The sequence below is a fragment of the Dryobates pubescens genome, chromosome 2 (genome assembly GCF_014839835.1).
Source record: "Dryobates pubescens isolate bDryPub1 chromosome 2, bDryPub1.pri, whole genome shotgun sequence".
Classification (NCBI taxonomy): Eukaryota; Metazoa; Chordata; class Aves; order Piciformes; family Picidae; genus Dryobates; species Dryobates pubescens.
This window is the reverse complement of record NC_071613.1, coordinates 55,082,926-55,107,193: the sequence shown is the minus strand read 5'-3', so window position 1 is coordinate 55,107,193 and position 24,268 is coordinate 55,082,926.

The following is a 24,268-nucleotide window of genomic DNA, read 5'->3' as shown; positions in this document are numbered from 1 at the left end:
TACAGATTATCGCTGCACTCACCTATCAGTGGGGAAGTCGAGCATACTTAGCAACATGACTCTCCTGTACCAGATGTGCTTCCTCTCTGTTTCTAGTCCCAGGGGAAAATTTCATATGGATCTGTTTTCTTCATTGATGTTTTAATTTTATTGAGTGCCATGAGTATTTATTAACATAGGCAAGGTAGATGGAACTAAAGCTTGGAGATAAATATGGTAAGTTATGAGTGATTGCAATGCTTATTTCCAGCCTCAATTCAATCCCAGTACTAGGACTAAGGTGATCCTAGGTGCTGCAGCTGCCTTCACAGTGCGTCCTCCTCAGCCATTGCAGCAAATGTATTCAGCACTGGTGATGGCTGAAACAAGCTTTTTCCAATCCTCCCTGGACCAAGTCTCAGTTTGAGCTTGTTTCATATGTTGCTGGGGTGAAATGAGATTCTTGAGTTAGGAATGGGTGTTGGAGCTCTCAATTCACCGAGATCTTTCTCATCAAACTTCCATAGTGACTTCTGATGAATATTATCTGGTGAATAGGTTGAGCTGGAGAGACTTTTAGAAATCACAGAATCATTTTGCTTGGAAATGACCTTTAAGATCACCAAGTCCAGCCATTATCTAACTGCCAAGTCTGGTGCCAAATTACATCCCTTAGGCACCACATCTTGACACCTTTTAAACACTTCAAGGGATGGGGATTCATCCACCTCCCTGGGAAGCTTGCTTGAGTATGAGAACACCTTCAGTGAAGAAGTTTCTTCTAATACCTAACCTAAACTTTGCCCTGGTGAGGCCACACTTGGAATACTGTATCCAGTTTTGGGCTCCCCAGTTCAAGAGAGACAGGGATCTGCTGGAGAGAGTCCAACAGAGAGCAACAAGGATGATTTTGGGACTTGAGCATCTCCCCTATGGAGACAGACTGAGAAGTCTGGAGAAGAGAAGATTGAGAGGGGATCTGATCAATGTCTATCAATATCTGAGGGGTGAGTGTCAGGATGAAGGTGCCAGGCTCTGCTTGGTGGTGCCCAGTGACAGGACAAGGAATGATGAGTACAAGCAGAGCACAGGAGGTTCTATCTCAACACGAGAAGACATTACTGTAAGTGTAACAGAGCACTGGAGCAGGCTGCCCAGAGTAGTTGTGGAAGCTCCTTCTCTGGAGACTTTCAAAACCCACCTGGACGTGTTCCTGTGTGGTCTGCCCTAGGTGACCCTGCTTTAGTAGGGGTTTGGACAAGATAATCCCTAGAAGTCCCTTCCAAACGGTAACAGTTTATGATTCTGTGATTTCCTCTCATCTTCATGAAATAATCATGTCCCTAAAAAATCCCAAATATTTTGTGGGGCTCATGCAGATTTTGAGGGCAGCTCTGTAACATGCATGGATGTCATGTGCCTGCCCACTGCAGAGTGGACTGGTGGGAAAGAGTGAGAGCAAAGCTCTTTGAATGTCCTAGGGAGCATGAGCTGTAACCTGGCAGATGCTGATTTGAAATGATCTATCAGTTCTTTGAATTAGCACTTTTCTTACAGTGATTATGTTTTGAGGGACTAATTTAATTAAGGGAGGGTCAAACCCAGTGGCCCTTGCCCTGGCAAATGTATTGCCGGAGCCCTTTCCTGGTTAACACCTACTGTTAGTTTGGGAGTGCTAGTACTTTAACTCATCCAAGTTTATGTATCCTCCCAGAGAAAAACTGAAAATAACAATGATTCAATATTTATTTGTGTGTGTGTGTGTGTAGAAAGACCAGACAGACTTTTGTGTTGCTATAAAAAGAAAAGAAAACAAACCCAACAAAACACAAAACCAAAACAAGCCAAACAAACCAACCCCGAAAAAACCCCAACAAAAAAACCCCAGACAAACAACCCCCCCCAAACAAACAAAAGAAACACCCCAAAACCAAACAAACCCCCCCAGAACAAAACAACAAAAGCCAAACCAAAACAACCCCCCCAAAAAAGACCCACCACCCCAAAGAAACATTTTAAATGTTTCCTGGGTTGCCTTGAGGAAAACATTTAGAATGGAACTGCTAACTAGCATCATTTTAATTCATTTTACAGTGGACCAACTTGGTAATGATGCAATGAATTAAACCAGGTTGTCTAGGAGGAAAAATGGATGCAGTTGTGGTAAAGAGAGCATTTCCAGGAGGGCCAGAAGTCTTGGGTCTTCTCAAGGCTATTACTCTAATATCTCTTGATTTACTGATCTTGAAACGAGAGCAAACCTCATGGGTTCAGGAGCTTAATGTTAAGGCACACTTCATCAGTTGTCCTGAGAAATGCAACAGAGTTGAGAGGAAATGGGTTTTAGCCCCCATACAAAATGTTGACACCGAATCAAACAGAGCATGAACTATATTCCGAGTTTTAATTAAAGGAAAACCTGACAAATTGCTAACATTCCAGTGTTCAGGAGATGGTTATCTGTTACAGAAATATTTTTTTTCTAATGTACATGCTCTCATACATGAAATAGTTTCCAGATTAATTCCATTATAATTGTAAATATGGCACAAATACTTAATCTTACCTACTTAAATAATGCTTTCCAATTCCTTAGCAACTCTGCTTCCTACTCTCCTCAGTTCCCCCTCCCCCCCAACTCCAATTCACAAAGTGATGCTTTGAAAAGGATGTACAAATCAAGTAGATGAGATGACCACTAGAATTGCATGGGAAAAAAAAATGAATTAACAATGAAACCCAAAATTAACCAGCAGGAAATTGCTTACTAATTTGTGAGGTCCAAAAGTTAATCTAAAATGACTACCAGCCTTCAAAAGGTTAACTGTCAAATTAAATAAGAAGGACATACAGTGGTCACTGGCTACCTGGGGGAATAAGCTGCTAAATTACTTACTTCAGTCCACATAATTTACAAAGAGATTAGCTCCTCGTGTCTCTGTGGAAAGTCTGCATATTCCAGAGAAGGTCTGGTCCCCTCTGAGCCCATGAGAGCCCAGCCACTGGTGGAAGCATCTGGAATAAGTGATGTATGTTTCTGAGGAGGTCAAAGTAAATTGGGGAACAGGGCAAGTTGTCACACTGTGGGGAAGAATAAAAACCAGGTTGCTCTAGTTTTCCTTCAGACAGCTAAATATCTACAGGTCATGATGTCCTTAGTCTTGTAGGAGTGGATCCTCACTCCTGACCAAAGCCCCTGGGTCAAAAGGAGTGGGAAGGGAACAAGGGACAGGCAGGTGGCAGGGTGGTTTTCCCATGCAGGCTTGATCCTGGAGTTGCAAAGTCGACTGTGTAGCAGAGGGCAGAGAAGAAAAGTGCTGTGAGCTGCTTGCCAGGCAGGGTTTGGTGTTGCTGGGCTCCACACAGAGGAGGTAAGAGAGGTTTGGTGCACCCAGGAGTGAAGGACATTACTGATTTTAATGAAGCCAAAAGGAATCCAGGACAATGCTGGATGCATTATCGTGGAGCGTTCTTTTCCTGTTGCTCTTTGTTCTATTGTTTCAAACTTGGGAGCTGGCAGCCTGGGAGGAGATGCCACCACATGGCTTGTTGTCCTCGAGAGCTACTCTGGAGGATGGCTCAGGTCCATGGAGAGGCTGTGGTGGCCCTAAACTGTCTGAAGTCTAGCCCTAAAACCAGGCAGTAACTGCAGTGAGGAAGACAGGCTTACACTGATAGCATGAATGAGGGGCTGCTGCCAGTTGGCTCATTGAGGCTTCAAATGGTGGGAGAGGAGCAGATGTCTGAGAGCAGAAACAACATCTCCTCAATGCCGTCTGCACAAGGTGCTGCTCTCGCCAGATCTCAGGGCTGTGCCTTCCAAAGGTACCCCAGGAAAAGTCTCAGATACCAGTGCAGCTACACCAGTGCCTGTAGGGCTAGAACTGGTCCCTAGGGTCACTTCTTGCTCCCTTTGGTGGGCTGTGTATCCTTGATATGAGCATTGGAGTAGGAGGCTGATCCTACCTGGCTGTGCAGTGAGATACTCAGGTCATTTCTTGCTACATCTTAGGCCACTACACTGGTCGAAATTATTTCTGCCCTCTCTTTAAGAGCAATGGTTTCCTGCTATTAATCCAAACTATAACAAAATCTTAAATATGCTCTGTGAAAAATGTTATGCCCACTTAAGCAAGACAGTTGCCATAAAGCAGCCTGAAATGTTTGTTGTCTGTCCCCCTATGGCAGTTTTACTTCTTTTTGGTGCTTTTCCTTTGTGTCTATGAGATTTCCTTTGCATTGAAAGTTTCAAAAGTTTTTCTTTTTTCCCCTTTCCTTGCAAACACTGTGATGATTTGCATGGCAGATCCTCCTCCTGGTGTTGATATGTACAAGCATTTTTTCCCTCCTAAACCTCCAGTTTCCCAAACATTTTTTTCTGGGAAGAAATAATAATTAAAAAATTATCCTTTAAGTCAATAGCAAGCCTTGATATAACAGGCTTTACAAGGCAGACTGTTTTGTAAAGGGGCAGATAATGCTGCACAGTATCTCTTTTGTAAAGGCTGAAATAGGAAATGGGGGAAAGGAAGGGAAAGCAAAAAAAAAATAAAGGAAGGGAAGGAAAAAAAGAAAGGAAAGGAAAGCAAATAAAAAAGAAAGGAAAGGAAAAATAAAGGAAAGGAAAAAATGTAAGGAAAAATAAAGGAAAGGAAAAAATGAAAGGAAAATGAAGAAAGAAAAAGGAAAAAAATGAAAGGAAAATGAAGAAAGAAAAAGGAAAAAAATGAAAGGAAAATGAAGAAAGAAAAAGGAAAAAAATGAAAGGAAAATGAAGAAAGGAAAAGGAAAAAATGAAAGGGAAAATGAAGAAAGGAAAAGGAAAAAATGAAAGGGAAAATGAAGAAAGGAAAAGGAAAAAATGAAAGGGAAAATGAAGAAAGGAAAAGGAAAAAATGAAAGGGAAAATGAAGAAAGGAAAAGGAAAAAATGAAAGCCCAAAAAGGGGGGGGGGGGGGGGGGGGGGGGGCAAGGAAAGAAAATAAAGAAAGAATAAAAACCAAAACCCAAGCGACAACTAGCCAAGGTTAGGGGTGGTAAAGATGTTGCTGCTGGATCTAGCTCCAGAGACACAATGTGTATTTCATTGCCACAAATAAACTGTATCCAGGGAACAAGCAAATGAAAAAGTGAGGACAGGAGATATCTTATTTTTGTTGTTTGTTTCCAAAGAGTCCACCCCCACATAGGTCACTTGGAATTCATTTGTCTACATCCTGGACTGCACGTAGGGGAAAAAGAAAATGCCTGGGATCTGAGAAAGAGGAATGCGATAGGGCATGGGAATCACAGCGTCACGGTGGTCACCAGAGCATAGCTTGGCTCGTCTTAAAACAAGCAAGCACCGTTGGACCTCTGCAGTGCTAGCAAATCGGCCCTGCTATCAGGCTACCTATCAGAGCCTGAATGCTTGAGAAAAAGTGTGTGGGTTTGGAGACGGAGCCTGGGGCGTTGGAGGGCTCTCGGAGCTGCTGCTTTCCTCTTGACATCCAGTACTACTCGGTGACCTCGGCAACAATCCAGTGTACTGTTACAGTTCATTTCAATAATTAAACAGTTCAGGGATGGCAGAGCTTTCTTGTTGTCAATAGAAAATCAGGGCTGCAGTTTGCTTGCTGCTTTATATTTTTTTTTTCTCCCTCCTTTCCCTCTGCTGAAATCAGAAGTGTTTGTTTTTAATTATATTAGCTAGAGACAATTAATTTCACAATCCGAACCAAAGGGGGGGGGGAAGAAAAGGAAAAAGAATGTTTTGAGAGGAGGACTGGCAACTGGTAAATGCAATTATTATTGTAGCACATTTTCAAAGGAAGAGATCCCAGCTCCAACAAAGTCATATGTATAAAATTTCAGTCATATAATATAGTCTCAAACAGCAGATTTACTCTGCAAAAGATGGGAACTGCTCGCCCATCTGGAGCTATGTTCTGTTCATGCCACGTGGACCCATTTGATACCCGCTCTGAAAAGGAAACCCCACCAGCCAGCAGCATAGGCCACTGCCCATCAGCTGCTCAGGAAAAAAAAAAAGGGGGTTGATGTACCCCTTTAAAGTTGGCTTACATGGAGATGATTAATGCCAGCCCCCTTTTAAGTGCAGACTTGCAAAGATGGCTTTAAAAAAACCCACCCAAGCCCTACCCTCTGTTTTTCCTGTGCAGTGTTTACATTTCTGCTCCGACAGCATACAATAATTCAATAATAAACAAAAAATTGAAATAATTCAACTTTATGTTAGGGACATTTTGCAAAGTTTCCAGCAATTAAAAAACTGTTTATTTGTTGTTGTTGTTGTTGAGGAGCTGGCTGTGCCCCTTTCATTGCCCATCTGGCTCCCTCCCAGCTGCTCCCTGGCTGACTCTGTGTTATTCTGCTACCAGTGTGGCAGGAGCTGCTGCGAGCTGGTATTGCCCTCTCTTTCTCTCAGCATTGGTCTGCAGGATTGCTAGGGTCACGGCCTGGCCTCACTTACACTGATTTGCTTTTATGGGATTCAGTCAAAATGCTATGGATTTATACCGCTGAGGAAAGAGCAAAATTTAACTCTTCAAGTTGGGAGTGCTGGAAGCGCTTCAGGTCTGTAGGGAGGGCTTCCTGCCAGGCCCAGTGACAGCCATGCTGGCCACTGTGTTGCTACGAAGCCAGTGCCTACTGACACACTCCTCTTGCCTTGTGCATGCCTCACAGACATTTACCTTTTCCCGTTTCCTACCAGTGTCACTGACTGCCAGTCACTAGTGGTCTGGGCAACCTGTTCCAGTGTCTCAACACCCTCATGGGGAAAAACTTCTTCCTAGCATCCAATCTGCATCTACCCATTTCTAGTTTTGCTCCATTCCCCTAGTCTTATCCCTCCCTGCCACCCTAAAAAGTCCCTCCCCAGCTTTCTTGTAGGCCCCCTTCAGATACTGGAAGGCCACAATAAACAAAGCTCCTGAAATCTAACCAGGAAAATACTTTTATTCAGCAGCTAAAGCATCCCTATGGAGGAAGCAGCCTCTCTTTGGCACTGTGGTGGGTATCCTTTTCATCGTGGTTCCACCTGGGCAGGATTCTCTGGTCTTCTGCCCTACAGCATCTTCACACTGGGCAGCACCTTCACTATGTAAGTACCATCCCAGTTGAGGAGAAATCTGGCTTCAGTGTTGTGATTTTCCTGAAGGGGCACAAGCCTACAGATGTTTTGTTTTCATGCAGAGAAAGGGAAGTGCTCACTTACGTGGATGTAGTCAAAGCTTTGCTGAAGTAGCTTCAGACACAGAGGAAAAGCAGCTGCAAGGGAAACGTTACCCACTCACACCTTGGCAAGTAACTACTCCGATGGGGTGTGGGTGATGGTAGCTTCTCTTTTTGTGGCTGTGAAAATATTTTGCATTTGAACAGTTACTGTAGATATCCAGCAAAGTTTTGGGAGATATTTGCTAATCTTTCAAGCCAACAAAAAGTTATCTGTGGACTGCAAGCACCACGTAACAGCTGTATGAGGATTATTTTGTGTATCAAAGGTGTAAACCAGGAGTTTAACACAGCTCTGGCTTTAAGGCAGTAGGCTGCAGGTAAGGTTATCAGCTTGGCCTTTAGAGTTCATGCTTCCAAGTCAAAGTACAAAGAACTTCTCTCACAGCAACAGACCTTAGGTGGAAGAGCAAGTTAAAATATCCCCCATGCAATTCACAGAGGAAGGAGAGACAGCTATGCACAAATACACTCAGTTGTAATGGAGCTGTTCTTGCTTTCAAGGAAAACTCCCCATAAGCTTGTTGAGTCATGATGATCTCTACCAACATTAAAGAGGGCCAGTCTTGCCCTTTCACTCTTTCTGATTCCACTGACAGCTGCTTTTTGGTGGGGAGGTAAGGAGGAGAAAACCTTGCGAAGCTGAAATGAAATATTAAGTGTCTCATTCTTTCCAGGTAAATGCATGCAAGCCAAATCTCACAACGATGTTGGCAGGCTCCCAAAGTTGCAAAATAATGCAGAAAACATTGAGTTTAGGACTTGGTGCCTATTTTAGCAGCATTCCTTGGGAGTGTTATTAAAGCTGCCACTGATTTGACCTCAGGAAACATGGCAAATATAGAATCATAGAATTGTTGAGGTTGGAAGGGACCTCAAAGATCATCCAGTTCCAACCCCGCTGCCAGGCAGGGACACCTCACACTAGATCAGGTTGCTAGGAGCCACATCCAGACTGGCCTCCAAAACCTCCAGGGATGAGGCTTCCACCACCTCCCTGGGCAACTTCTTCCTAACATCCAGTCTGAATCTACCTATTTCTATTTTTTTTTCCATTCCCCCCAGTCCTATCACTCCCTGACACCATCAAAAGTCCCTCCCCAGCTTTCTTGTAGGCTCCCTTCAGATACTGGAAGGCCACAATTAGGTGTCCTTTGGAGCCTTCTCTTCTCCAGACTGAGCAGCCCCATCTCCCTCAGTCTGTCCTCATAGCAAAGCTGCTCCAGACTTCTAATCATCCTCATGGCCCTTCTCTGGACACTTCCCAGCACATCCAGATATTTCCTGTAATTTGGGCTCCAGAACTGGACACAGTATTCCAGGTGGAGTCTCATAAGAGCAGAGTAGAGGGGGAGTAGAGATGCATCAGACAGCTTCAAACCAGCAATCTTATTCCTGAAAAAGAAAATAGTAATCATGTAGGGGCTATGGGAATTCTAGTCTGCACATCCACATTAGGTCAGTGCTGGCCAGCCCAGGATGAGATATGGTGCTCATGCTGAAAAGTAGCTTTAAGCATCTTATTGGGCTACATGATACTGATTTAATCTGTTGGCATGTAACTTTACATTTGTCATGGCTTTTACCCACATGGTTACCTCCTGGGAGGTTACCTTCCTGGAGCTTGCAGGTAGTTGGCCCAGGCGTACTTTACCACAAGAGACACCATAAGCTTGCCTGCAGGACAGGACAATATAATGTCTCAGAGAGGGCATAAAGGTAGTTTAAGGACACTTAAGTCTTGCTGCCACTTGCTATTACCATTATTGATGAATGTTGCTATTGCAGGGAAAGGCCTCTCAGTGTGAAAGCATTTTTGTTATGCTTTGGTCTCCACTATCATATTTTTTGCTCATGACAGATACAACTTTCCTGGCTCCAGAGGTAGTGAAAACAAAACATAACATATTGCAAAACCTTATGAAAACAAAACAACTGGAATTCCCTATTCCAGCTAAAATAGGCTGAAACCAATCTTTTTGAGCTCTTACCCTTAAGGATATTTGGCAGTAAGGTCCAAAGTCTTAGAGTGAAGTTTAGGAAGCAGTCTGACTCTGGGAGTCACTATGGTGACCTTATAAAGACCTGCAGAAAAATTATGTCAGTGATTTATTGTTCAAATTCCTTTCCACCTATAGGCCAAAGGACAAAACTTTCCCTGTCCTCCCCACAATGATTTTTAGGACACAAAAGAAAATACCAGAAGCATAGAACCCCTCTGATGGTATCAGCTAAAATGTTGCTGGTACATAGAATTATTGAGTGCCTTGGGTTAGAAGGAGCCTTTATAGATCATCTAGACCAGCCCACCTGCAGTGAAGAGGGACATCTTCAACTAGGTTGTATTGTTCAGAGCCCTGTCCAGCCTGACCTGGAATGTCTAGGGATGGGACTTCTTACCACCCACATCAGTCCTGCCCACAATGGTTTTGGTTTGGTTTTATTTTTGCTACCACAGCTCATTAGAAAGATCTGAGCTGCTTAAATGTCTGTGAGAAATTGCAGTGCTCAGAGGAAAAGTAGTCTCCTTTGGACACATCATGGACGAGGAGACTTAAACCCATTGCCATCGGTTTCAGTGGTAGGCTCAGACCTATTGAACTCTGGTTGTCACCCTCAAAGTGACACAGACTAAATAGACTGGGAAACCAAAAGGTTATAGTTAGATGGAGCCAGGAATTGCAATCCTAATGACATGATTACAGCTGAAAAAATGATCTAAGGTAATAAAACAGAGGATATTTACCTTGAGGATAGTTGTGTTTTGGTGTGTATTTCAGAGAAATAGCATGTTTGGCTAAGATACTTTTAACACATGGGGATTTTGGGGGAGGTTTTTGGGTTTTTTTTTGTGTAGATATATAAAGGTTTCTGAACAGAGTGACTCATAAGAGCAATGCTCCAATTCCTGTTTCTTAGTAGATGTGCACTGAGCCTCTGAGAAGAAAGAAAATGCTGCAAACTTCAAAATACTTTGTAACCAGAAACTTTACATTTTTGGTGCTTAAGATTTATCAACTCCCCCTCCCCCCCCCCCCCCCCAGCTTTTCTGGTTGTGGCAAGTTTTGTGTCAATGAGCAGTAGTTTGTTACTGCTTGACTGCTAGTAAGTGGGCAATGTATTTATCAGGCATGGGGGAAACTGGCTGGGTAGGGACAAAGGTATAAGGCTGGAGAACTTCTGATCTTCATATCCTTATACCTGCTGCTGCACTTCACTTAGTCACTTTTGATATTTTAACTATCTACCTCTTGAAATGAGTTAGTTTTCCTAACTCCTCCATTCCCACAGTGAGGATGTACCACAGTCTCTGTCCTTTGCTGTTTGAAGACCACTTCCTACTTTGAATTGCAAGTATGTATAGAACTTATTTATATCCACTTGCTTTTGGGTTTTTTTTCTCCTTTTCCCTCCCCACACAGCATAATAATTTCTCCTCCCTGGTGTTTGTAGACTGATGGGGTCACTAAAGTGAAAGTGTTTTCTAAGTAAACTGAAGCTACACTTCAGCTAAACTTCACCATTCACTTTTATTTCACAGTAAGATTTACCACCCCTCTCTGCCACGACATTTCCACTTCATTCTGGAAATAATTCACCTGATGGGCCCTGAGATCACGCTGCCTTTTTTACAAGGTTACATTAACGGCTAAAAATTATCAGCTAATAAACTGAAATGTGCATTCTCTTTGTTGCCTCCTGCTTCTGTTGAGTAGAGTGAAATGCAACAAGTTTATGATAGATCACAGGTCATAAAAGCTTTCCTAAGTTTTCATGCATCTCTGGCTTTCCTGTTTCTAGCTGGAACCAGGGGCAAGATATTCTTTCCTTTGAGCCCAATCTTAGATTCAGATGAAATGGTCACTCATGTCAAATGTCTGTAATGCAGACAGTCAAAGATGTCTGCTAACTTCTCTTGTTAGAAGATGAAGAAGGGTTTTCTTCTTTACTGTGCATGTCCCACAGAAAGGAGCATTTCTCTTGCTTCTGCAGGTGTGGCACTTCTCCCATTCCCTTCACTTAAGCTGAGTTAATGCATCGTTATGCTTCCCTGCTGTGCTGCTATCCCCCTTAATGTCTCTGTATACAGAGGCCAAGGAAAACATCAAAGACAGAAGCAAAGTTGAGACTTGGGATTCTCTGTTCTAAATGAAAAACCTCTGTCAGCTGTAGAGGGACAGCAAATTCATTTCTCTTCTCCACCATTAAGAATTTGCACATTTTTCCTTTCTTTAGATTGAAGAAACCATGGAAGAAGCCATGGAAGAAGCTAAATAGGGCCTTGAGGACAGACTGCAGAAACCAATTTAGGGTAAGTCCAGTAAACCCAAAAGAGGAAATGGAATTTAATAAGGGAGTTTTATCTTTGTATTCTATTTTCTAGATTCCAGAGCTTCAGATGAAAATGTGTTCCTCTGTTTGCTTTGGTTGAAATGAAAAAATGTCTTCTAAACCATGGTCATGGTGGCAGAGTCCTGAAGAAGTTCCTCTTGTGCTGAATTCAAACTGTGTTAGCACATGGACTGCACAAACATCCCTCCTCTCGGAGGCTCACTTTGGTCTATTGGAATGCTGACTCTACAAGAGTTAAGGCTATTAACTCTGAAAATTAATTAATTGGGGAAAAAAATACTTTTAAGTAATAACAAAACAGCAGTAAAAGATAAAATTACAGTGAAACAAAGGAAAAAAAAGACATTAAAATAGCAGTGAGTATCTGAAGTAGGAAAAAAAAGAAAAGAGACTAGAAGTGAATGTTGGTTGACATAACTCAGTGAAAGAATGCTTGGATGTAGTGTGGATAGAGTTTTTGTAGCTGCACTGAGCCTTTCCAATGGAGATGTGTCTCTGGTGCTACACTGGTGATTCTTTCCTGGCACAGTGGATTTCCAAACCTGTGGTACTAATACTAGCTAAGGACATCCTGGAGGGACTCTATCACTGGTTATTATGAGCCAGAGTGAGCCAGAGATCTCTTTTTGTCCTGTGTAGAGGTAAAATAAAGAAAGCTTAAATTTGTTCCAGAAAATGAATGAATGAAAAAAAGGGAAAAGCTCCTATGGGTGATACCTTCAGACCAGGTGAACTGCAGAGGGCTTGGGTGCTCACTGGCTTCTGTTCTCATCTCGTCAAGTATTTCACTTTGGAAAGTGAACACAAATATGTGGGAAGCAGAGGAGGGAAGATCCACGACCAGAAAACTTTGTTCTAACCTTGCACTGGTTTTATTTTGTGTTGCTTCATTAGGCATGCTAGGACTGAGATTGACTGGATGATAAAAGATGAGCATCTCTTCCCTGACATGGGATGGGAATTGGCAGTGATGGGATCAGCTGATAAACTTCCTGCAATGCTGACAGAAAATTCCCGATGCAGGACAAGTGTTCCTTTGCTATCACTTAGGTGCTTTTAAATAGATATTTGAGGTGAATAATGCTATTCAGCACTGGACTCACATATTACCACTGTCAAGTGTTTACTCTCAGCTCACCTTCAGTCTCTCACTAATTAATGGAAACACAAAACATCACCTTGCTGGGCTCTTGTGTTACCATCTTAGTATTCAGTCACTGCATGGGAAATGGTTACTGCTAAAGAGTTTCAGTGGTTTTGGTTGTCTGTTTTTCCAGCAGGTCACATCTTTGATGTAATTTGTGGATGTTGTGGCACTCAGGATACTGCCTGTGGGATGTGACCTTCAGCTGCCCTGGTATGTCACCTCTAGCACACTCAGATGTCAGCAGTTTAGTACCAAGGAGGTTAAACCTGACTTTCAGGACCCATAATTTGCTATCTACTGGTTTGCCTTTCATTTATAATTACCTTCTGGAAAGAGCTACAGTCAATGCCTTTTGAGTTACTTTAAACATCGTTGAAGAAAGCTGGCTTCTCATCACTGCTCTGGTGAATAATTCCAGGACAAGGGCAGACCTGCTGGCATCCTGTGTCCTGCCTTCCCTGGTGGTAGACAGGATGCAAGTCCATGCTTTTGAAGGGAGGCACCTACAGCTATGAAAAAAATGGAATGGGCTGTCCAGGAAGGTGGTGGAGTCACCGTCCCTGGAGGTGTTCAAGAAGAGATTGGACATGGCACTTGGTGCCATGGTCTAGTCATGAGGTCTATCGAGACAGGTTGGACTTGACGATCCTTGGGGTCTCTTCCAAGCTTAGTTATACTGTGAGACTGTGAAAATGCATTATTTCATATTAATTAAATTTATTTTGGGCATTGTGGTATCTCATCTTCCCCCTTAAGGAAGCTCTGGATTTCAGTGTGTTAGCAGACTGCTGAAGCTAGATCCCCTTCACTTAAACCTTAACAAGATCTTGTAACACCCTTGAAGTCTTCACCACCTCAGCTTTCATTTGCTTCCATGACACTGTGACTGTCACCAGCCCCAGCATATTGTGGTAGTTTTAGGCTATGCCTTTAAAATTTCATTTGCTTCCAACTGAGCTGGTCTGGCAAAATTAATGTTGGGGGTGTGTGTGGGGGGGTGAATTTCAACCCTCCACATATACCATGCAGTCAGTACTCAGTATACAGCTCTGCAGGAAAAGGTTCTCTTCACATTTCGGGGAGCAGCACAATTGATTCACTTCTCTGCTTTTGGAAGTTAATTTTTCAGTTTCAAAGGTTGTTATCTAATAAGGCTGACTGTAGTTCTGGAAATTAATTTGGGCAGTAACTAATATCTGGTTCATATCCTTGAGGATTAATAGAGATTGAGTTACTTACAAATAGGTAAGTAAGGATTAATATAGATTGAGGATTAATGTAGATTGAGTTACTGACAAATAGGTATTCCCTACTGTTATATAACAATTGTTTAAAACACTGGAAACCATAGGCTTAACAGATGTATTCCAATTCTATCACCTTGCTGATTCTTTCTAAGCCTCACAAAGTTTTGTCACAATTTGCATAACAAAAAACCCCAACCAAACAAAAAAAAAAGCAAAAAAAACCAATAACCAACCAACCAAAGAAAAAAAACCCAAGCAAACAAAAAACCCAATCGAAAGAAAAACCAAAACAAAAAGCCCACCAAAACCTGTAACTAAAGCAAACCAAACCCAAACAAAGAAAAATTAAAACAAACAGAAAACCCAAACCAAAACTCAATAGCAGCAACCCTAGAGCAAAACATAAAATTGCCTGACTTGTGCAAGATATAATAGAAAATATCTGTACAACACCACGTAGACCCTGATCACTGCAGGGAGGTTGGACTATATGACCTTTAAAGGTCTCTTCCAACTCAAACCATTCTATGATTCCATCAAAATCATCTTATCCCTTCTGATATGCAATCTGTGAATCTAGACTTTTTTTGGCTGACTCAACAGAGCCCCTGAATGAAACTGGCTGTGGACAGATATATTAAGCAGAGCTAAGCCATTTTTTACATTGACACAGAGGCAGGGGAGATGTCTGCATTAGTTGTTGGTAACATTACTGAAGATGCTGCAATAAAGTTCAGGAAACTTTTTCCCTTCCATAACTGTGGGCTTCCCTGGGTCAGAAGCCATTAGCCATGGATATTCATTACAAACTGCAAGCTCAGAAAAGACAGCATATGGCGGTGCTGGATTTCTTGCTATATAAAGTTAAATTCATAGTAATAACATCTGGGCAGAATTTAGAGCCCCCAACAATTAAAGTGAGGTCAATGTACTGAGGCAAAGATTGATGGCCTACTGCAAATCTTAAAGGACAAGTTAAATAGGCATAAAACAAACAACTAACTTTATTTCTTCTCAAAGATCAGACAACTGGGGTGTGAACACTAAGTGCTCAGTAATGGGGGCCAAGAGGAGTAGTGTAATGTTAACTGGTTGTGTTAACTGGGTTGTAAATTGGGAGTGAGGACTCTTGCCTGCTTTTTGATACAGAATACAGAATTAGTCAGGTTGGAAAAGACTTTCAAGATCATGAAGTCCAACCTACCACCCAACACCCACCTGCCAGAGCAGGACCATAGAATCCAGCACAGGTCACACAGGAACACATCCAGATGGGGCTTGAAAGTCTCCAGAGAAGGAGACTCCACAGCCTCTCTGGACAGCCTGTTCCAGTGCTCTGTGACCCTCTCAGTGAAAAAGTTCCTCCTCATGTTGAGGTGGAACCTCCTGTGATGTAGTTCATATCCATTGCCCCTTGTCCTATCACAGGGTTCAAGTGTGAAGAGCCTGTCCCCTCTTTCCTGATGCCCAGCCTTTGCCTGAACCCTTTATGGCTTGTATCCTTCTAGTGTTATGTGACCCTTGGGTCATCATCTGTGGAGATTTGACTGCTGTGTGTTCTAACTCTGACATGCTGCTCTAAAAAGAAGAAAAGGGCTAACAGCTTCCCCAGAGCAAGGATATCACCAAGGTAATGTGTGTTGTTCTTCCACCTGCTTATTCTTTCCATCCTCACAAATGAAGTTTCTGCTCATGATTTTTCACTGTGCTGCACATGAATATATCAACAATTCCAGACCTGCAAGAGGGTAGAAGGAATGGGTTTAAGCTCAGTTGTTAGATTTGAGACAAGTAAACTTTTGTTATTTATTTGTCTGGTTGTTGGTCTTTTTTTTCCCCATGAAGTGAGGGAAACATGCAAATGAAGTGTGAAGCAGAAATTGTTCTGAAAACAGAGAAGAATGGTATCAGTGACAGAACGGGGCCAACAAAGGAAAATCCAAGTCCAGGGCATAACTGAGAGTTGTCCAGTTCTGGGCCCCTCAGTTTAGGAAGGATGTTGACTTGCTGGAATGAGTCCAGAGAAGAGCAACAAAGTTGGTGAGGGGTTTGGAACATAAGCCCTATGAGGAGAGGCTGAGGGAGCTGGGGTTGCTTAGCCTGGAGAAGAGGAGACTCAGGGGTGACCTTATTACTCTCTACAACTACCTGAAGGGAGGTTGTAGACAGACGGATGTTGGTCTCTTCTCCCAGGCAAGCAGTACCAGAACAAGAGGACACAGTCTCAGGGGAGGTTCAGGCTGGATGTTAGGAAAAAGTTCTATACAGAAAGAGTGATTGCACATTGGAATGGGCTGCCTGGGGAGGTGGTGGAGTCGCCATCACTGGAGGTTTTTAGGAGAAGACTTGATGGGGTGCTTGGTGCCGTGGGTTAGTTGTTTGGGTGGTGTTGGATTGGTTGATGGGTTGGACACAATGATCTTGAAGGTCTCTTCCAACCTGGTTTATTCTATGTATTCTATGTATTCTATGAGAGAGATCCCAGGAATCTGGGAATAGCAGCACCATGTCAGTGGGGAAGGGTAAGGTTTCAAAGGGAATAATCACTGAAAAATAGACATTTGGCAATTTAATTTACTGTATAAAGACAATTTGGAACAGGATGGATGAAGAAAGCCATCACAGAAACTGAAAAAGAATAGAATAGACTAACCTAAAACTTCAAGGGGCCACATTTTGCATGGAAATCTTTACAGACAAGGAGTTATAACCTTCTTTTCTGTCTCTCCTATCCCTGCATCATTCTCAGTTCCCTTACAGACTACAGAATTAACCAGATTGGAAAAGACCTTTGAGATCATTGAGTTCAACCTATCACCCAACACCATCTAATCAACTAAACCATGGCACCAAGTGCTCCAGCCAGTCTCTTCCTAAACACCTCCAGTGATAGTGACTCCACCACCTCCCAGGACAGCACATTCCAATGGGAAATCACTCTCTCTATGAAGAATTTCTTCCTAACATCCAGCCTAAACTTCCCCTGGTGCAGCTTGAGATTGTGTCCTCTTGTGTGTCTGGTGCATCACAACCACAAAGATCATTGCATGTATACTCATGCTTAAGTCACATTCTCTTTCCAAAGCAGGAAAAAAAGACTGAAGTACCTCTTTGGAAGGCTAAACAGGGCAAGGAAAATATATTCAGGGGAGGTTCAGGCTGGATGTTAGAAAAAAATTCTATACAGAAAGAGTGATTGCCCATTGGAATGGGCTGCCTGGGGAGGTGGTGGAGTCACCATCATTGGAGGTTTTCAGAAGACTTGATGGGGTGCTTGGTGCCTTGGGTTAGTTGTTTGGGCGGTGTTGGATTGGCTGATGGGTTGGATGCGATGATCTTGAAGGTCTCTTCCAACCTGGTTTATTCTATATATATTCTGCTGACCAAAAAATACAGCCATGTGTGAACTATGGAAGTGTTGTATTGATTACCTTTAAACCAATGTATTTATCAGCATCAATTTTTACTGAGGTTATCCTGGCAAGCTCTTTGTTGCCATCAAGGAAACTCATGGTTAGCAGCTTTGTGCAGTGGTCATTCACTTACCAATGAGAATTTAGTATCTTCTGGCATTGTATCAACCCCCATAAAACTTGAGAAGAACCTCCTATATAAAAAATGCCTCAACCTTTGGAACAAGTACATTTCTTAGCTTCAGGCATGAGCTTTATATTTTTTTTTCCCCTCTTGTAAAGAATAACAATGTCTGATTTTGAAGAACCTGTGATGTTTCTGGCCTGCACTCATGGTGTCTTGTAGAGCTAAAGCACTGGATTTTAGTAGCAAGGAGAGAGACTTTTCTTGCCTTGGGAGTCATCCAGGGAAAAATAGGTATGCCATGGAAGTATGCAGGAAAAACAATAGGTGGTGATGTTCTTTGAGAGCACTTCCTGGCCAAGGTTGTATCATATTTCTTGGATCCTGAGGAACTTGGAACAAAGGCATTATCTGATGGATTTACAATTTGGATGTGTTTTACCTCAAATCTTGGTGTGCCAAAAGAAAGTAGTTTAAAGGAAATGCCTTTGTTTTTAGAAAGGTTCTGCTGGAAGTGACTGGACTCAGACCCTGGAGAGCTCAGCCATCCGCACTGGTTGCTAATGGGGACTTACTCGGGACATGGCCCCAAATCCTGCTGGGTTTTGGGTTCTCCTCCTTGGACAAGGATCTCTTGGCTACAGAGCTCCCAACATAGCTAATTCCTACAGCACTTTTGGTGCTAGAACTACCTAAGAGCTGGAAAACCAGATAGACCTGGAAAATGTTGAGAGGAATGGGGATCACATCTGACATCCTTTGTGCTATCCCCATCACTCTTATTAGACACAATTTGTGCAGGGGCAGTGGTGAGCTCATGGGCAGCTGCTGCTAGTCCCCAGAGAGCTTCTTGCAGTGCACTTTGATGTTTCCAAACACAGATTTTCAGCCTTCTATATTTTAGGAGAAATTCTCATTTGCAACAATAAAAAATAAATAGCTTTCAAAGAATCATAGGATCACAGGATGTTAGGGACCTTCCAAGATCATCAAGTCTAACCCCCCTGCCAGAGCAGGACCGTAGAATCTAGCACAGGTCACACAGGAACACATCCAGATGGATCTCCAGAGACCTTCTGCATACCCCCCCGGGCAGCCTCTGCAGTGAGCAAGGGCATCTTCAATTAGAGCAGGTTGCTCAGAGGCTTGTCTAACCTGACCTTGAATGTTTGCAGGGATGGGGAATCTACCACCTCTCTGAGAAACCTGGGCCAGTATTTTGCCATCCTTGCTGGAAAAACAATTCCACCTTGTATCTAGCCTAAATCTTCCTCCTTTTGGTTTAAAACCACCACTCCTTCCAAATGTAATTGTCAGGATGTAACATGTTTATGCTCAGCAAAGAGACAGTGACATTCAGTAGGTTAGAGGTGCTGCCTGTGTGTGCACAGAACAGGCAGATAGAGACCTGGGGATAGTGGTTGACATCCAACTGAACACAAGCCAGCAGTGTGCCCACGTGGCCAAGATGACCAATGGCATCCTGGCCTGCATCAGGAATAGTGTGGCCAGCAGGAGCAGGGAAGTCATTCTGCCCCTGTACTCAGTACTGGTTAGGCCACATCTTGAGTGCTATGTCCAGTTCTTGGCCCCTCAGTTTAAGAAAGATGTTGAGATGCTGGAACATGTCCAGAGAAGGGCAACAAAGCTGGGGAGGGGTCTGGAGCACAGCCCTATGAAGAGAGGCTGAGGGAGCTGGGGCTGCTTAGCCTGGAGGCTCATGGGAGACCTTATTGCTCTTTACAACTACCTGAATGGAGGTTGTAGCCAGGTGGGGGTTAGTCTCTTCTTCTGGGCAACTAGCACCAGAACAAGAGGACACAGTCTCAAGCTGCACCAGGGGAGTTTTAAGCTGCATGTTAGGAAGAAATTCTTCATAGAGAGAGTGATTTCCCATTGGAATGTGCTGTCCTGGGAGGTGGTGGAGTCACCATCCCTGGAAGTGTTTAGGAAGAGACTGGACGGGGCGCTTGGTGCCATGGTTTAGTTGATTAGACGGTGTTGGGTGATAGGTTGGACTTGATCTCAAAGGTCTTTTCCAACCTGCTTAATTCTGTATTCTGTAACACAGTGATATCCTCTCTTTCATTCTCCTGTCATGCACTTTCTCTGAGCTATTGGTTAAATATTGTTTCCATCCCACAGACAGTGATGTTTCTGTAGATGGTAAAGCCTGTGCTGTGTGCATGTGTTGAGTATTAGTTAGTTATTACTCATAAGGATGTTCTTCCAGAAGAGACAGTTTGGCTGTGGCTAGTAGAGATGTACTCAAGGTGGTTTTTGAACCAGCAGATTCTAATGCCAATAACGTCACATGAAGCATGTGCCAAGACTTACATTTTTATCTATTTTCAGAGGTGTCTGTACTCTGACAGCCACATACCATGAGCTGAGAGGAGTCTAGCCAGAGCCATACAGGATCAGAAATAGAAATCCTGACCTTAGCCAGCAGTGACTGGAAGACTTTGGACGGGATGCTGCAGAACAAGCTTTGTGTACTCGCAGGTTTGTGGTAGAAAAGTTTGCCAAGGAAAAGAAAAAAAAAAAAAAAAAGAAGGAAAAAAAGAAAAGAAAACCTTAAAAAAAAAAAAAAGCTGTCATTGACTTTTTGGGGGTATTTTTGCTTGATGTTTTTTGGTGGTGTGGGGTTTTTCTGTTTGGTTTCTTTCGGTTGTTGTTGCTTCTTTGTCATTCTTGAAAACAAACCAAACAAAACACACACCCCACACCCCCCAAAAAAAGGAAATTAAGAACTACCAGATGATTAATAATCTTTTTAATGCTTCTATAGATTTTAATGTATACTGTAGCATATATTTTTACTTCATACATGCATACAGAATATTATTTTATATATACATAGATGTCATTGTATCACAGCGTCCTATTCAGGAGATGTGTTCCTGGCTTCCATGCCATTTGCAATGAGTACAACCTGTGTGGCCTTGAGCAGAATGGCAGACAGACAGGCATTTATTTTTATTTTTATGTTTGTTTTTTTTATTGCTGAATCCAACTCTCATAAATGCTTAACTTGCTTAAAAATTGCCAGATTAAATGAAAAGTTACTGTAATTAGGGATTTATTAAAACAAGAATCCTTGACCCACTAGAGCATAACAACTTGTTTGTTTCAAATAAGACCTATTTAATTGTTCCATCACTGGCCTTGAGTGTTCTGTGCTCAGGCTTGGCATCCAATCAGCACGGTGTACATAGGATGATAGACTTGTTTGGGTTGGAAGAGACCTCTAGGATCATTACATCGTTTGTCTTCTCCAACTCCACTTGCAATACTCCCTGTGAAATTTTCGATTCCCACTCCACTCTATAGGCAGAAGCCCCCGAACCAAAATCGTGTTGCTGTAATTAAAACTTCAAGTGCTGAAAGGCCTTATTCTTCTGCACCACAGAGCAAAGGCTATTAAATTACTATTTTTACACATAAGGCTCTATTTCAATTTTTGGGGTGGCTTTGGTGGTTTTTTTTTTTGTAAGCAACCTTCCCGCTCCATATCTTCAAAGACAATAGCTATTGATTGACAATCTTATAAACAACACTGTAAAGTCTTGTGACACGGAGCTAGAAATAGATATTTAAATAAAAATATTACAAAAAAAAGAAAGAAAGAAAATGACTCCCAAATCAGGTCCATATATGGCTCTAGTCAGCAGAGAGCCATTTTGCAGAGGCATATATGAACTGCAGAAAATAATTCCTATGGAAATCTGCAACTACGCACCGCCACAAACAATGCAGCCATCATTCAGGAATTACCCATTCCTCCTCCCCCCCATACTTAAAAGAATCCTTCTCTTCCTTTTTATTTATATATTTTTTTTAATTGGTTGGATGGAGAAAGCAGATTGCTATATTTGGGTTCTGTTTCCCTAGTATAAGAATAGTTCTACAAGGAATTCCCAGTAAAAGAGTGTTACAGTTCTACAGTGTATTAAAAAAGCAATAGCAGAGGAAAGTGTTATCCAATGGGCAGATGTTAACTTAAAGTGCACATTGTTTGGAAAAGGAGTTAATTAACAACTTATTAATTGGATAGAAAGTCTGAAACTGTTGTACTTCTAGCAAATACATAATTTTCTTCAAGTATTATTAAAGCGTTTTTGTTGTACCTATTAAAGATTCTTGTCTCTAAGTTAATTTCATTATGCTAATAAGCTATCATCGTTACAGAACCTAAGCTTTGATCCATGTTAATTGTCGTGATCTTCAAAGACAAAGTCACCACTTACTTTAAATGAATTTTACATCTTTTTAAAGAATCACACGGAAATTAGGGGAAGTAATTAATTTTTTATTATGTGTCTCAATATTTTTAAGGGAGGAAGTCAATGGCATTGGCTAGAATTCATTTTAACATTTAACTAGGGAAAACAGCATGAGGCAAAAAAACGTTCAGATGCAAAAGATTAAAGAAAATTTGAAACTGGGACCTAATTTGTCTTGATAAACTTTGGTGTTTAATATGCTTCTTTTGTTCTCAGTGTGAAACTGCAGGGTTTTGATTTGTAAAAACTTTTTGAAGAATTAATTCTTTCTCATTTCTATTCCTTTCTTTGCTTTCCCCTTACTGGAAGGCAGCAGAGTTGACCTTCAAACCGTAACACTTTTAAATATCTATGAACACGCAAGGTTAAATCTATTAGTGGTCTGAGAGTAGCTGTGCGACACTTGCAAAGTGCCTACCTTCTGCAGCAAATTCTAGCTTTCAGTGAGTGACAGCAAGCTTGAATGATATAGCAAGCTTGATATCAACCCTACAAGTTTTAAGCAAATAATAGAATATGTGTAGTAAGTGATCTGTTTGGTTTTTTCTTAAAGTGTTGATTATTTTAACTCTTTGACATGGTGTAAATCTTCATCCTGAGTCAGCAACGAGTTTGGGTTTTTTTTCCTGTTTGAGATCAGGATCTCTATGATGGCATCCTCAACACTGCTGTGACTGCCAGTTTGCAGCTTCCACAAATTGTCTTTTCTCCTTTTTCAGAGTTCTCCTGTAAAGACTGCAATATGAATGCCTTGGAAATAAGAGGGGAAAAAAAGGTAGGAAAAGGAAAGAACAGGAAAACAAAAAGGAGAATAATAGTAAGAAGGGGGGTGGGTGGGTATGGAGGGGAGAAGAGAGAAGAAAAGAAAAAAGAAGAAAAAAAAGAAGAAAAGGAAAGAAGAAAAGAAAGAAGGAGAGAAGAAGAAGAAAATGAAAGAAGAAAAGGAAAAAGAGAAAAAGAAGGATACTAAAGAAGAAAAAAAGGGAAAAGAAAAAATGAGGAAAAGGAAAGAAGAAAAGAAAAAAGGATAAAGAAAAGGAAGAAAAATATGGAAGGAAAAGAAGAAAAGGAAAAAGAGGGGAAAGAAAGAAGAAAAACTATGTAAAAGAAAGAAGAAAAGGAAAAAGATAAAAAGAATGAATAAAACAGAAAATTTTAAAAAGGAAGAGAAAGAGAAGCAAAATAATGAAGAAAAAGAAAAGGAAACAGAAAAAAAGGAAAAATGAAAAAGAAAAAAGGAAGGAGAAAAAAAGGAAAGGAAAAAACAAATAAAAAAGGAAAAAGGGGAAAAAAAAGAAAAATAAGAGAAGAAAGAAAAAGGGGAGAAAGTAATGAGAAAAAAGGAAAGAGGAAAAAGAAAGAAGAGAGGAAGAGAGGGAGAGAAGAAAAGGGAAATATGACAAAAAGGAAAGAGAAAGGTCATGCTCTTTCCCTGATGAGGTTGACCATTTAACACCACACTATTGAGGTATTTGCAAAGCACAAGCATCCTGTTGCACTTGCAGTGAAAAACGGTGCTCGCTTTAAAGGCAAGAGCCAAAAGCAATTTAAGGATAGTAACAGCGATGGGAATCAAAAGCCAGATTGGTTGCTCCGTTCTCCTGAGTTAGCAGCATGGAAGTGTTGTGGGGATGCAAGCTAACCCCAAGTTTGAACTGCCCCTCCGCTGGTCGGATTTCTGCAGCAGACAGGTGGTGAGCTCATTGCGAGGATTTTTCAGCATTAATGCTGTACTCATTTAGACTAACACCAGGCTTGAGTGACCCTCATCTGGGTTTAACCTCTGACCTGTCAATCCAGAGGCATCCTTTCAGATTGCACCATCAGTTTTGCTGGGGTTTGTTTTGTTGGTTGCGTTTTGGGTTTTTTTTTCCCCTTCCTTTACGACCACACCACACCCCCCCCCCTTTCTTTTTTTACAGCATAGATGACTTTAATCATTAAGCAGCTTTCATAGCTTGAACCTCTACATGTGCTGATCAGTGCTCTTGGATTTGTAATCTAGGTTTCTGCCCATATAATTCCCTGTATCTAAGTGAACTCAGCCCGAACTCCAAATTCTTTGGGCATGTGGTGGTGATTGAGCAAAGGGTTGCACTTCTCTTCTGTGTGACTTCTCACCTGTGGCAGGGTTTTAAGTGTGCAAAAAGGTCTGCAGATGTGATTTTAAATGATTATTATTACCACTATCATTGCTATCATGATTATTATTATTATTATAATTATTTCTTCATTTTTTCTTTTCTTCATTTTTTCTTCCCCTTTCTTTTCTTCATTTTTTTCTTTTCTCCCTTTTCTCCCTTTCCCCTTTTCTCCCTCTTTCCCCTTTTCTCCCTCTTTCCCCTTTCCCCCCTTTCCCCCCTTTCCCCCCTTTCCCCCCTTTCCCCCCTTTCCCCCCTTTCCCCCCTTTCCCCCCTTTCCCCCCTTTCCCCCCTTTCCCCCCTTTCCCCCCTTTCCCCCCTTTCCCCCCTTTCCCCCCTTTC